Raw genomic sequence first — 10,636 nt, 5'->3', positions numbered from 1 at the left:
AAAAATTTGAGGTTTTAAAGACTAAACAAAAAAATTGAAGTTTTGGGGGTGGAGCCGCCCTCTGATGTGTCAAACAATTCCAGATTCGAATTTAGCGCCCCAAAATACATATATTAAACCATTAAGAAAAATGTTTTCGGGAACAGTTTTTGAAAAGTGACTTTTTAATTACTAGACTACTGATGAATTAAGTGACCAATATTTACATTATTCAAAGTTATGTATCTTGTGAATCACTCAAGGTAAGAAATCCGAAAAGTCTAAATTGTAGAGAATTTTCTCCTCTTTTCACTCCCATGAGTCATTCTCCTGATTTTAATACCGTTCAAAAGTGACAGTCAATTAAAAAAATGATGATTTTAATTTTCTCATTTTTTTGCCATTTTACTGTTATTGAAGAGTCTTTTACAGCTTTGTATGGTTTGTGAGTGAACTTTTTTATGGCTATTCAGCTATCCTGCTTTGGTTGGTAATCAAAACAGACAATACAACTAATGCTGTTTTATTATACTGTTTTTTTGTGAATAATTTGTATTTAGTAAAACTTAAAACACAAAACTTTATTTATTTCTAATTTATTTATAAATAGAAATATTATTTATAATTTATATTAGAAATATTATTTATTTCCCACTAATTCACCACAGCCAAATAAGAGGATTTAAAACGGATTTGAAGTGGAATATGCTTAAAAAACCATTATTTTAATAAGCTATTTTTCAATAAAACCTTCGCTGGGGGGCGTCCCCCCGACCCCCAGTACGTCCACCCCAATGTCAAACAGCTAGGCCTATCTACGCCAATGTGATGCCAGTGCATTCTGATGCCAAAAGAGAAAATTATATGTTATCATTGAATGATAATACAATAATCAAATAGAATAACATCCTTTTTTAGTGGTTGCACATAAACGAATACCTATAATAGTGAGGTCCCCACAAAGACCTAGAGAGGTATCTTTAAGGTCTTTGGGTCCATTTTCTAATGGCAGTGTTTGATTGGCAATGGTATTGCCATCCTTGTCTATCATTCTACAAAGCGGATAGCTTTTTCTCGCTTTGCTCTGTTGCCAAATCGTCTTTTAACAATGTAGATTTAATAATTAACAAAATATTTCATCTTAATTATGAAAATTCATTTTGAAATTATTAAAAATATAATTTCTTGCTTAATAAATTGATTATTTTAAACGAGAATAAACCGTTAATATTACATCAATAAACCTGTATCAGCTACCGTCTATCTACAAGACAGGATCGGCATGCCGGTGCGCAACGTTTTTCTCCTATCTTTCTCCACTGCCATTATAACGTGGACCTCACTATAGTGTAACTGTTCGCTGTTAGCTTTAGCACAGACTATGTACGGTAGTCCAGTCAAATGGTCGTTTTTCAGGAAACAGCCCCGAAAGAAGTCTAAATTGTAGAGAATTTTCTCCTCTTTCCACTCCCATGAATCATTCTCCTGATTTTAATACCGTTTAAAAGTTACAGTCAATTAAAAAAATGATGATTTTCATTTTCTCATTTTTTTGCCATTTTACTGTTATTCAAGAGTCTCTGAATCAAGTATGATACATGATAGAAACTTGCAATAGAAAGATAATTTCATGCTCTATAAGTTTATTAGACTCAAATCTATATTGCATCAATGTTTATTATAGAGAAACTGTTAAGACTGTGAAAATGAGGAAAATTTCGCCAAATTCTTGAATTTTTTAAACAATTGTATCATACTTCACGAATATATTTTAACAAAAATCATTCAGGTGCATGAAAGAGGATAATTTGTTCTTCAAATCAAGACCAAGTACAATTTTTTATCATTTCGGGTTACCGAGATATACAGTTTTGAATAAAGAAATTGGCCATTTTTACTTTCCTTGCCCTACTACCATAGGTAAGGAAAGTATTGCTTTCCAAAAAAAATTAAGGTACCCCAATTTCCGGTTTTCTAGACGTTTCAAGGCCCCTTGAGTCCAAAAACATGATTTTTGGTTGTTGGTCTGTGTGTGTGTGTGTGGTGTGTGTGTGTGTGGTGTGTGTGTGTGTGTGTGTGTGTGTGTGTGTGTTGTGTGTGTGTGTGTGTGTGTGTGTGTGTGTGTGTGTGTGTGTGTGTGTGTGTGTGTGTGTGTGTGTGTGTGTGTGTGTGTGTGTGTGTATGTGTGTATGTCTGTGAACATGATAACTCCATTCCCAATCAACCGATTGACTTGAAATTTAAAACCTAAGGTCCTTATACCATGAGGATCCGACAATAAGAAATTCAATAAAATTCAATCCAAGATAGCGGAAAAAATGGCGGATAATTACTAAAAAACCATGTTTTTTGCGGTTTTCTCGAAAACGGTTCTAACGATTTTCTTCAAATTTATACCATGGATAGCTATTCATAAGCCCTGTCAACTGACTTGAGTCTCATTTCTGGGAAAATTGCAGGAGCTCCGTAATATTCTTGATAAAAATGGCGGAAAATGACTAAAAAACCATGTTTTTCACGGTTTTCTCGATAACGGCTCTAACGATTTTCTTCAAATTCATACCCTGTATATTTATTTATCAGATCTATCAACTGGCATGGCACTTTTTCCTGGGAAACCAATGTGGTCCACCCCATCCTTGAGAAATGGACTTTGTAACCTCCATCTCGTGCATGAGGTAGGTAGGTAGAGCAGTTTATAAAAAGTACACAGTCATAGTCAAGATATTTCATCTGTAGAACAGCTGTTTTCACGACTTTAGAAAAAATCATCGGAATTCTCAATTTACACAAAGGAAAAAGTACTCTGAAAACAATAATTATATATACACATATACAGTAGTCTGATCGTAGTTGCAAATATGTTGCCGCCAATTGTCATTATGTTATTCCTCTACATTATTCTCGTTTGAGAATGAGGCTTACAGTTCAATGAGCAAGGAAAGTTGTGTGAGTGTACCACACCAGATTTTTTTGTGTATGGAACTATGGGCTTAAGTACACTCCAGAAGAATTTTTTTATTTTTCTACCAAATACGACTTGTGATGCATTGTTTTGAACAACCGCCGTGACTAGCTGAGAAGAATGAGCTGTAGTACAAGGAGATCTGACTATTCGGTCAAAAGTTATAAATGTTTAAAGTTTTGATCCTTGAGTGCAACCCCCCCCCCACCCGGAAATAATGGAATTTAGTGCATCTGACGAGTGATTCTCATAGAACATAACCCTCTTCAGATGATTTCAGCCAAAATATGGTTTTTTTTTTGTTAGAAAGGCCTTGGAAAGGTATTATATTTGTATTTTGACTGAAGGATTTGTTTTTCTATTTTTGGGTGTACTCCCCCTCCCAACTCAACTAAATTTGAAAATTCCTAAGGAATTCTGTTCAGAATTAATTATTATTTCACGTGATGTATGGTTTTTCATCATTACTAGAAAAAGATTCAAGTTTTATAGGGTGAAAGTGGTGAGTTTGCACAGTTTTTAAAAACCATTAAAAAATACCCCTTTTTTGAATCTTCTTAGCTCCGGAACCAAAAATGGTAGAGTCCTGCGCAACCACTCAATTTATTAGAAATTTTATTCTCTTTAAATTTGTCTGGAATGATTTTTCTTGAGAGTCTAAAGTTTATCGAGATTAATGGGGAAATTGAAAAAATGCCGAAATTTTTGGGGGTTTCGGGGGTGAAGCCGCCCTCTGGCGTGTCAGAAAATTTCAGTTCTGAATTCAACGCCCAAAAATACATATAGAACCGTCGAGAAAAATTCTTTCGGGGCTGTTTCGTGAAAAACAACCATTTGACTGCACTACAGTGCACTGTCCGTGCTGAAGCTGAAAGCGAACAGTTACACAATTGTGAGATCCACGTTATAATGGCAGTGAAGAAAGATAGTAGGACAACGTTGCCGATCCTCTGTCTTGTCAATGTCTTCTATAGACGGTAGCTGGTACAGGTTTATTGATGTAATATTAACGGTTTATTCTCGTTTAAAATAATCAATTATATTTTATTAAGCAAGAAATTATATTTTTAATAATTTCATAATGAATTTTCATAATTAAGATGAAATATTTTGTTAATTAATTATTAATTCTACATTGTAAAAAGACGATTTGGCAACAGAGCAAAGTGAGAAAAAGCTATCCGCTTTGTTGAATGATAAACAAGGATGGCAATTCCATTGCCAATCAAACACTGCCATCATAAAATGGATCCAGAGACCTTAAAGATACCTCTTTAGGTCTTTGCGTGGACCTCACTATTATAGGTCTATATTCGTTTATGTGCAACCAATAAAAACTGATGTTATTCTATTTGATTATAGTATTAGCATTCAATGCTAATATATCATTTTCTTTTCTGGCATCAGAAGGCATTATATCAAGTAGTTTTGTTGCTAAATTTATAAATGATTTTGCGGAAAAACTGAAATTAATTGTAGGTAGGCCTAAATGTTATACTCGTATGAACCCTCTCTCCGTCTTTCAGAAAAACAAGGTCTGAACAATCCATCATTACCGCTTCGCAATAAGATATTGTTAATACTTTGAATGCAATAAATGCCGAAGATTCTGGAATATAGGAACGTCGTTCTCTATTTCACTGCTAGATGGCAGAGTCTTTCACTATATCAACTTTCCTATGTTTAGAGTCAGCCGAGACGACTGTCTGCTAGCTAGCGCTACCAGGTCATGGATTCGAATCCCGCCGGTAGAAATGAACATTTGTTCATTTCATCAAATCACCAACGAACTTTCCATTAACCAAACACAAGCTAAAAGCTCATGTGGGCATCATCCGCAATTGAAAATAAACAAACCTTGGTAATCAGAAATCAATGTGAATCTATATAAGTAGCATACATTTTAAAAATTCAATTCTCTAGCATTAAACACTGATTAGAGTTTGAATACAGATTTCAAACTCGAGGGTCTTTTTTGTTCTCCTGCCCTCTTCTCTGGCATAATAAACTGTTGGGTGGCTAGTTCCAATTCAATAATGACTGCAAACCCTACTGACTGAACTTCACACCCCGATATATTTTCCACACTGGGCTGACTCAACTGAGCCCATGCATAGGCCGGGCAGCGAATTTATTGATGATTATTATCTTGAATTCATCTAATTATCTATGCAATGACAACTTAAAATGCGAAAAATAGTAAATTGTCTACTTTTAGTGGGAAATACGGCTCTTGTACCGAAATAAAGACTATTTACTAATACCTAATTAGTATTATTGTACGGTATAGAATATCATCAAATACACATTGCCCACTAGTTACTTGCCGGTACCAACAAATTTATCCATAGTTAAGATTGAATGTAATTTAGGGGATTTGTGATCTGAACGTGTAGTAATTTAGCACCAGTGATGAAAATGCATGAATTGGAGAAAAACATTTTCATCCAACAATCGGTATCGCTTCAATTTGCAATAATCATTGAACTAGACACAGGATAAAAGGGAGGGTGAATTACAGATAACACGACCCAGTTCGCTCATTAGCCATATTTTTAATTCTATAGCAGACTGAATGTATCGGATAATTAACTGTTGACTCCACGATCTCTTGAAGTAGTGTACTAATATAAAACTTTTAGATAGTGCTGTCTCAAAGTCCAACAGAAACTGAAAAATCTATGAAATAATTGATCAAATTCAACTATAACATGACAAATTATTGAAATAAAAATTTATTAAAAAAATAGTTAACAACTGGAAAGCTAAACTAACAGAGTTACTGTAACCAGAGTCCCAATTAATTTTCAACTACTAATAGCTTCTACTGTATACAACGTTTTCTTAATGTATTCAACAAATACACCAGATTTTATTTATCTATTTCTTTATTCTCAATATTACATCGGAAACAACAAGTAATAACCCAAATATGCTTCCTTAACACAACAATAAGAGTCGTATACAGTTTAATCAAAAACAAAAATAAAAAACTAAAACTAATGTTTGAAAAAACTTGGAAAACTACTTTGAAATTGAAATTGAAATTTATTCCTAACACTGACAATTTACAAACAAAATTAAATGAACTTAACAAATCAGTACAATAATTTTGAAAAAATAAAAACTAAAATACATAATATAATATTATCTTCTAATTCTATTTATATAAATGAAAATAATTAAAAACTAACAAAAACATTATGTAGCTTCTAAAACATTTCTTATTGAAGTTGATAGTGATAGTGATGGTGAAAGTGGATATATGAAATGATGAAGGAGAGTTGTAATCAATAAAGATGATAACAGAGCATGCAGTCTCATATGAATGATGAATGATAAGATGAGGATGATAATGATAACTGCCAGCAAAGAACTTTGAAAATAAGGGGTAAGTAAGAATAAAAATGAGTTTTAATATGCAAATGAAAGAAAACACAATGAAATAACCATTGATTCATTCAATGCATCGTATTGTGTACATTCAAATAATCAAATTCTATTCATAAAAAATAACTACAATACAAAGAATACAATAAAATTTGACAATTAAAACAATAAACAATTTAAAGTTTTTTGAAGAATAATTTCTCAATAAGGCATAGGTAAAATCAATGAATAAATATATACCCCACTATAAATGATATGTGTTGGGGTATGAATTGAATATTGCTGTAATTAAATCAATTATTATTAAAGTGAGTTTTCCAACTGTCATCATTCCTTTTCAATAATATCAATGCAACTCAATCTACCAACACTGACAGTTTTTAATTGAATGAAAAAGACTAAGAAATCTTAGTCTTTTTCATTCAATATGAATAATTACCACAATATCAACTTCTCAACTACACAAAAAGTGACAGTTTTTAATGAAACTCACAATAGTTTAAAGTCAATATAACCGTAATGAGCACTTTATCCTACATAATATAACAATTAGCCTATTGTATTCACGATACAATAAGACACATTACATTAAATGGACAATAAGCTCAACTAACAGGAGTTCACACACTATTTTTATTAATCAAGGAGAATATTATAATAGAGAGCACTTTCAGTCAAGTAATCCTTATAAACTCTGCTGTAAAGAATAATATTATTACTGCAGTCCGGATTTCCGATTTTTTATACTTCCTTCACATAGATATTAGTATAAATAGAAATATTATTATCTTCTCAACTAAGAAAGAAGCAAATTCGAGCTCATATCATTTTTTTCAAATTAGAGCAATTCAAGGTGTGATAATAATAATAATATTATAATATATCAAAAGACCAATAAATTCGATCCTTCATTTCAATGAATTCATCCTTAGACTTTGCATGGTGTTTTTTGAAATATAAGTATCATAAGCCTAAAATATAAAATATCAAACTGACATATCAACGGATTTTTCCGGCTTTGGCAATAAATTTCCAGTTGCAGCCAATAAACAATAAAAGTTGCGGCCTTTTCAAAGTCCTGTAAGCTTTGAATGATCTAATCATTTTACTGCCACAATAAATCATGCTCATAAAATTTAGTACTCTTATAAATCAGATCTGGTGCTAATTGGATAACAACATATATTTCCCATAAAATATCATTACTTTGTCAACTCATCGATTAAAACTAGCTTAATTTATGGAGTTTCTGCGTTTTTCAGGTAGCAGGAAACTGTGAATATTATAACAACATTGCCTCTGGAAAAGAACATCAGTACAGTGATCAACTACAATGAGTTTCCCTCTTATTTGATCTTCATAAGCACGTATGGTCCATTAAATAATATCTTGATCAGGACTGTCGTAAATTATATACAACTTGATTCTATAAAGTTTGAACAAATTATTAAGTAATTTGCACACTGATGATCTCCGAAGACTGAAATGGATGCCCTGGAGATGACGTTTACCGTCATCGACTTCTGTTATCGTTGAAATATTTTTTATCATCTTCATGACATCGATCTAAAAAATCATCTCATTCTAATAAGAATAACGAGACCTTGGAGTATGCAAAACACAAACAAGTTTATAGAATTTTAAATTGATTTATGCTATATTTATAATTATTATTGTTTGTTATAGATTATAGGCCTATTATATAATATAGAATGGGTGCCGGCCGGCACTGGTGTCCAGCGTCCAGCAATGAAAGTTGCAAAATACTGCCAACAAGTTATCCGTAGATGATGAACGTCATTAGACCGAAAACATGTTGACATGACATGCCTTCCGACGAATTTGTTAGTGACGTCACGCGAGAGTATAATGACAGTCGTAGGTTGCTAATAAAACAGGGCCGAAATTGAGAAGAAATCTGATGAATGACAGCGTCATTCATATTTTGTCTTTGTTGATAACCAATCACTAGCAACTGGTCATCGATTATTGTTTCACCGAGATCGATTGAGAAAAAAACAATTTTTTCCTAAAATGCACATTTTTGTGCTCATCCATGTTTTTAAAGCGAGAAAAGACAGGCTAATTTCCCATCAAATTGAAAAAAGCTTCTGATGAAGATCTTCTGAATAGTTTTTTACAGTTTCGATTAATACTGACTTCAGCTAAGACCTAAAAGAAATACTTTTGTTAATTTTTGGATTGTAGTAATGAATCAATCTGAATAAAATGTTGTTGGATAAAGCATGCTCAAGTGATCCAGATCCCTAAATCTTTAAAAATTATCATAGTTCAAACCAATATTATTGTGAGAAATTTAACAAGTTACTTGAATCTGTGGCTGAATTAAATTGATTCATACAGAAATTCTAATCTTATTACAAAAGTACAGTCTTACAAAAAATTTAACAAGTTATATTGAATCGTATGCGAACATTATTTGAATGAACCTCATTTCTGATTGATAAAACCTAGTTTTCCTTCGGACATTCATTTGGCTAAAAAATACTCATTCTCATCTATTCATGCTAGAGCACAGTATCGGTAACTGTCAAATAAACATGACTCGATATTTTTTATATGTCTCTTTTCCATGTTGTTAATGCTTACTTCAATTATAATTATTCGAATTCAAATTATTTTACTGTAGAAGGCTCTTGAAATCGTCAAGAGAGTTATAAATCAGTATTTTATTTATAATAGAAATATTTTTACTCACATTATTTTTTTTTTGAAATAGACCTTCATTTTTATAATATAATTATAATTTGTTTTCATAAATTTCATACGCATCAAAAGCGTATGTGATAAGTTCATAAGATTCAGCCACCATTCACCATGGACCATGTTCAAAATTTGGCTATGGAATCCCAATTATTACGAATTACAAGTAGGTGGTTTTGAAATTAAAATACAAAATAATAAAAACTTTTTCCAACCGTATAATTCAAAACTGCAATTTTAGAAATATGCACGTCAATATTTCGCTAGTTCTATTGACGTAAGTTATCTCAAATGCCATAATCAGTTTGATTCAATGCCACAAGTGCCGATTATTTTGTTTGTGTATTTCTTCTGATAATACACGATAGCAAGAAATTCTCTGCCTTCATAAAAACAAATACGATTGAGGATACAGAGAACTATGACATGAGTGAAAAAAGGTCCATTTGAAAGTAATTTCGTGGAATTCTTACGCAAAAAACATGAAATTTATTTAACATTCAAGAGAATAGAAAACCTGTAAAAAAATTTAAATAGGTGATTTAGAGATTGCTTTTTACATCATTATTGTTCTCCATTGCTCTCATAACTCCATTCAAGGAAAATGTGGATCTCATTAATAATTATAAATATAGGTATTGGTAGTGGTACTCAATAATTGATTTTAAATTTTATAGAGCATTCTAAGAGATTCATATGCATTAGATAATTCGTGATTATCTTTACGAATATTAATTATATTAATATTCTACGAATATTTATAAATATTTTAGGAATATTTATTATATGTAATTCGTATCACTTAAATATATTCAAAAAAGTTTTTCAGGCATTTTCATTCCATTAAACGAACCAAATCAAATCATTGATAGAATTAAATAATCTGAACACTTGCCTAGTTTAAGTATTCTTGAAAGATTATCACCTCTACTACTAAACGTATAACAACTTGAATTAAAAAAAAGCATTTATTATGTTTTGATAAATATTCAGCAAATAGCAGTTGTTATGAAGATGAGCAAAGCTAATGCTGATAGGCCATAACGTAGGTACTCATTTATTTCAAAAATTATTATGAAGATTAGCCAAACTTATAATGGCATTTAATGATCGTCAGCTATTCGTTTTTACAGAAGTCATTAAAGATTGTATTTATTATTTGACATTTCTACAGTCTATTCTCATTCTTATCTGCTGGGTCCCATGTGAATTTGTCATTTTATGGAATTATTCTTAGATTTATTATAGTATGCAATGAGATGTGTCTATTATTGGAATTACTTGAAAATGGTTTGTTTTGGACTAATGTGAAAACTACAGTTTGATGATTATTATTATTCTTGCTATGTTGAAGGCTTAATGGTACTTTGAACTGTTTATTAAATGAATCATGCATAGGACCTTTTTTCCATTTCTTCTTTCATGGCTTAAGGTATGATTCTTCCTCATCATCACTAAAAACTACTCGCATATGGTAGAATTGAAAATTATCAAGTAATTGGAAAAAACTAACTTATAGGTACTCTGATTTAAATTGCTATATTAATATTACATTCTTCTCCTGTGGGAAGCGATAAA

This window comes from Nilaparvata lugens, chromosome X (assembly GCF_014356525.2).
Source record: "Nilaparvata lugens isolate BPH chromosome X, ASM1435652v1, whole genome shotgun sequence".
In the NCBI taxonomy this organism is placed as follows: Eukaryota; Metazoa; Arthropoda; class Insecta; order Hemiptera; family Delphacidae; genus Nilaparvata; species Nilaparvata lugens.
Note: the sequence above shows the minus strand (reverse complement) of the source record.